The following is a 6108-nucleotide window of genomic DNA, read 5'->3' as shown; positions in this document are numbered from 1 at the left end:
TTCTTATGAGGTTTAGTGGCTCTAGTGTTTTTCCTAAATTTCATCTTTGCAAATCTCCTGGACTTGCAAGATGCTCATCAATACCATCAGAGTCATCTTGGCTGGAGTTGTCTTCATTCTCAGCAACTTGCTCCTTACCCTTACTTGATTCTGATTTGCTTGTGCCATATTTGGAGTTTGATGTAGATCTCACAGTTTCTTGTCTGCATTCTTTCTCATTTTCAGCTACCAAGGCAACTGAACCTCCTTTCTTTCTTCCCTTCTCCAATACCTCATCCTGTTCCAGCTCTAGTTTATAAGTCTTCAAGATTCCATATAATCTTTCAAGAGTGAAGTCCTTATAATCTTGAGAGTTTCTCAAGGAGACAGTCATGGGTTTCCATTCCTTTGGCAAGGATCTTAAAAATTTAAGATTTGAATCCTTCACCTGGTACACTCTACCATACAGCTTCAGTCCATTCAACAGCTTTTGGAATCTATTGAATGTGTCATTTAAAGATTCATTTTCTTCAAAATGAAAATACTCATACTGTTGAATGAGAAGCTGCATTTTGTTTTCTTTTACTTGTTCTGTACCTTCACACAGTAGCTGAACTGTGTCCCAAACCTCTTTGGCAGTTGTGCAATTTATCACATTATCAAACATATCCTTGTCAAGACCATTAAACAAAATGTTCATAGCCTTCTTATCCTTGTGGACTTCTTCTGTGTCTTCCATTGTCCATTCTGCTCTAGGTTTTGGAATGGATTGACCAACAGCAATTGTGGCTGTAGCAACTGTGGCTACTTTGTGGGGAATGTGAGGACCATTCTCAATGCAGTTTACATAACCTTCATCTTGGGAGAGTAGATGAAGGTGCATTTTCACCTTCCAATGGTGATAACTGTCTTTGTCAAGAACTGGGATTTTTACTCCAATATCCTTCTTACTCATCTTTGTTAGTTTCCAAGATCTTTAAACTCTTTGTGTGTCAAGAGCTTGCTCTGATACCAATTGTTATTCCTAGTGGACTAACAATGAGATTTACAGAAGGGGGGTTGAATGTAAATCTCAAAACTTTTTCAAGTTTTGAGCAGTTTTAAAGGCTTTATGTTCAAGATAAACAAGTGTGTGAATTGCTTTAAGCTAATACAGACAAATATATATTCAAGCACTAATGTAAAGAACACAACAGACCTTAAAAACTTTTCTGGTGTATTGTTGTTCCACCAGAGATGGTATTTCATAAAATCTGTGATTCAAGATGTTGATCACAGCTGCATCCTAGTACAAACTAGATAATTTTTCTCTCAAGATTTTTCTAAACAGCACTGGAAAAATTCTTATCTAATTACTAGCTGCTACTTGGTTTATATATCACCAAGTGTACAAGTGAAGACAAAGATAAAAATACAATAATAAAATAAGTTCTCCACTTGTTTCTTCTCCATATCACTCAAGTACTTTGTTGACTATTGCCTCTTTGTACTAGAGTAGAACGGCTGCTTTTTCTGATGTTCCTGAAATTAGGCTTCCACATTTCAGTTATCTCTGTCAACCCATGTGCCTCTGTCTGCTGTTACAACTACCACTTATCAACTGCTATTTAACAGAACATCCGTTGAAGCCTTCATCCGTTGATGGCTTTATCCGTTGATGTGTTAGCAGTTGAAGCTCTATCCGTTGAAGCTTTATAGACATCCGTTGAAGCTTTGTTTCTCATCCGTTGAAGGTCTTTAAGACATCTGTTGATACCACTTCATTTATACAAAGTTACAAGGCATGAAATATTTACAATTGGCCTTCCTATTTGCTTATCTTCTAGTAGTCAACATGACTTATATTTTCTCTCAACTTCTAAGAATTATATCTTAAATACAGAGACTGAAATGTGCTACAACACTAGACTTATTTCTAAGTAAAGCTGCACCATCAACGGATAGCCAAAGTGGTCTTATCCGTTGAGGCTGCAAACACTAAACTTCTACTTAAGTGTTTTGTTAAACATATCATCAAACTAATGCACATATATTCCTAACATTCATATTTTGACTTTTGTATTGTTCATGGTAAATGATTGACTACTAATTTACGTCTAATCTATAATATTAAACATAGTCATGAGTGATTTTGTTGCATTCGTATTTATGAGTACTTTAATACAATGAACTTTTTATATTTAATACTAATACGAAATTAAAAATATTAACAATCAAAAGTGTGCATTTGCAAACGTGTCCAACACAAAGAGGAAACGTTTTTAGGGACAGAGGGAGTATCTATTAATAAAATTCTTTTGATATTCATTGATCCATTATAATTCATGTTTTCATGACTCCATGAATAAGGATAACAAAGTCACATTACTTTGTTTCCAATTTTTTAACTACAAAACCTATGTAGCAGACTACCTAATCGACTGATATTTTATAGGATAACACCAATCGACCAATTTACGAAATACAGATAAAATCTAGTCGAAATTTTGTCATCATCATAATATATGTGCATCATAACTATACATAGATTAGGCTTTATTTATTTACTGTTATCAACATGCTTAATTGAAAATTTATTAGATGAGAAACGAGTAAAACTGTTTGGTTATTAAATTTTAAATTAGAAAAGAAAACTGTAAATTTCAAAATTTATTTATTTAACACAAATTATGGGAACCAGTTAGGGCTGAAACAGGCGCTAATATTCATGCAAGTATATGCGATCACAAGTAATATAGAATAAATTCTAGTTCGTTCCCACAGGGATTGGTTTAGGCTAAGTTTAATCAATGTATTTATGCAACACTAGTATGGTTATTATCCAATGTTAAGATGAATAATAAATTGAGGTTGTTTATACTAAGATTAACTAAGAAATTATACTAAGAACATAAACTACGAGATTAAAGAGAGTCGAATATTATATAACACAAACATGGGATTTTAACTTCATTAAATACTTTATTCAATAGCCTTTCCGTTCTTAACCTTAACATGTAATGGTGATGACACTAATCAGATAACACGGAACTCATAAACGCTAACTTTCGTTGTACGAATACCATACTACCAGACATCCACAAAAGAGATAGAACCTAAATAGACACCAATTATATTGAGACCCTATATTTCTATAGAATTTGACAACATAACGGTTTAATGCACAAGTTATCTATTGTAATTACAGAGGGCAAGTAAGATGGTTAAAATTACCTACGAATCATGCATATCAATTACATGAACATATGCTAGCATGGCAAGTTCTAAACCCTTAAATTCACTTTCGCTTCATTAAAAATTAGCACACTATCTTATAAGTTCGCGACGCTCATAAGACGAATAAGTACAACAAAAACTAGGTTATCATACCTTCACCACACAATAAAGCATTGAAAAAAATTAACTAAAGAAATTCATAAATAAATCCGTTAGAACCCCACGATAACGATTAACCCATAATCAGACTCATCATCAATGTGGGTTTCGATGAAAGCATGGTATAATAAACGTAGTCTTTATACTGAATAAATAATAAACCAAGTACAAAACAAGAGTATAGGTTCACGAATAAAAAACTAGCATCCAAAGTTACAACTTAAAACAAAGAATCACAAGGATAAACTAGATCTTCTTCGCCTTGGTTGAATTGTGCTCTATGGTCTTCTTACGCCTTCTCCTTAAGCTCTGGTACGTCTTGTTATGAAAAACGAACATAAGTTATGTATATAGAGCAGCCCATGCAGAGTAAAAATCCAACGGATCAAAATTCCAGAAGAAACAGAATTTTATTTTCCCGACCTAGTGTGGGCGCGCGCTTGACCAGCACGGGCGCGCTGACATTCTGCTCTTTGGGCGCGTGCGTGCGCTACTACAGCGCGGGCGCGCCGTCTCTCTGGAGAAATTTCTGACTTCTTCTTTTCTTGTCGGTTTGAGCTGGTCTTTTCACGAGCTTTACCATCATAACACCATATTAGCATCAAAACAATGCTAATTCACCTATATTCCTGAATAATGCCTGAAATGCAAAAACACTACAAAAACACGTTAAAAACACTAACAACTTGAGTACAAAACATCAATTCAAAGCTTTACAGGGTGTTATAAAGTGTCATAAATGCCACTCAACATACCCCCAAACTTGAACCGATGATTGTCCTCAAGGATAAACATACTCAAAGAACATGAAATAAAAATGCATGAGTGCAACTATATAAATGCAACGATCCCCATAGAATAACTAAACCAATCAAGAAGCAACATCTCAACAAATGCAGTTATTCGCACAAAGATCAATCAAGCACCACAAGTCAACTTACAAGCTAGAAACGTGTGCGTGTGCAAATGCTTATAGATATACTATCTCAACTAGATCAATAATCATGACTTACTACTCATCAAAGCAATTGCAAGGTTATAAATAGAATAAAAGCTAGACTCAAAATAACTTATAGCACTTCAATTCTTGTATCGCAGTTTTACATGGATTTATACTTTTATTCACAACACAAAAACAACACAAATATGCTTATTTGACCGTGCAATGAGTGAGGTCCACAAAAGACTTAAACAATAATACTCATGTAGCGAGTGTTAGGTTAGTGGATCACAGACTATAAGAAGCCTTAGGTCACTAGGCACAAAGTCCCTAAGAACTTAATAACTCGAGTATTAAAGAGCACACTTATGATCAATTATGCATAAACACATTTTTTTCTTTTCTCTTTTTTTTCTTTCTTTCTTTTTTGCCTTTTTATTTTCATAAAATTTCTGAACGAGTGCGTTTCGCTCCATCTCGTTCAACCCTAGAATACTCATATAAAATGAGCCGGCTACTAGCCATTTGACACCTAGCCACAACAACTAGCAATGAAATTTAATTTTCTCCACTTTTTAAATATTCATGTTATTTAATCATTAAGAGAATATCCTAAATTCTAAATATAAACAAGCGATTAAACCTCTACAAACAAATAAACCATGACCATGATGTAGCCCTCAAGCAACCTATAAGACTTAGTGAAATATAATTGTCTCTAGCATGCAAATCAACTCGATAAAACTTAACATCACTAAACACGACATCACTACACTAGCATCAATATCACCAATCAATCGGCAAAATCATTTAAGGGATCATGTTATTATGTAAACGCATGAAACTATATGCAACAACTATCATAAAAACTAAAAAAACAAAAAAAAAACTACTACATGGCAAATATGCAACTATATGAACTAAACTAGCATGAATATGCAACTATATGTGACTCTCACAAAACACATAATCCTTAACTACTACCCCCAAACTTTAAATATTCAATGTCCTCAGTGAAGGTAATAGCAAGGAATCAGGCATACCTAATCAGAACCAGGATCATCACCCTCAAGGGGTGGAGTGTCAGGAGTGTCTGGAGGTGGATACACCGAGTCCTCACCGAATACTGGCCACTGGATATCAACTTCTGTGGCTCTGAAAGCAGTCCCCAATGCCTGGATGAGGTCATGTACAAACCTGTTATGGATGTCATGCATCGCATCCATCCTCCTAGCTAAACGCCTATATTCCATCGTACTCAAACCAGCACTGCCATATGCTTCCTCCTGTTGTTGTTGTGATCCTGAAGGACCAGCTTCCTCTCCCAACTGAGCTCTCCAAGCTGCTCGACGAGCCTGCGAAATCCCACCAGCATAAGTCTGATCCGTTGGCCTTCCACCTGGTAGCTGGTCATAAGAATATCCAAGCCCCTTCGGATCGGGCTTCCCACCATACCACTCTGTCATATTCAACAATGTCGAACTATCAATCGGAGCACTAGGGAGCTGCAGCTGCTCATGTGTGGGCCAACGAACGCCAACCGCCACACACAACTTTGTCACAATGGATGCATAGGGTATCGAACCTGTAGTACTCCCTCACAAAAACCTCAGAATACCCTGATGGATAACCATCCCAAGATCCACATAGTCTCCCTGCAGAATACCCCACAACAAACGTGCATGCTCCACAGTAATCTCATGCACGTGAGAAGATGACATGATATTAGCGTAAATAAAAGAATTCCATGCACGTGCAAACCTGTTCGTGCACGAAGCAGGGAACGTGGTGTACTCATTTGTGCCCTTCTTGAA

Source organism: Apium graveolens, chromosome 4 (assembly GCF_009905375.1).
Source record: "Apium graveolens cultivar Ventura chromosome 4, ASM990537v1, whole genome shotgun sequence".
NCBI lineage: Eukaryota > Viridiplantae > Streptophyta > Magnoliopsida > Apiales > Apiaceae > Apium > Apium graveolens.
This window is presented reverse-complemented; position numbering follows the sequence as displayed.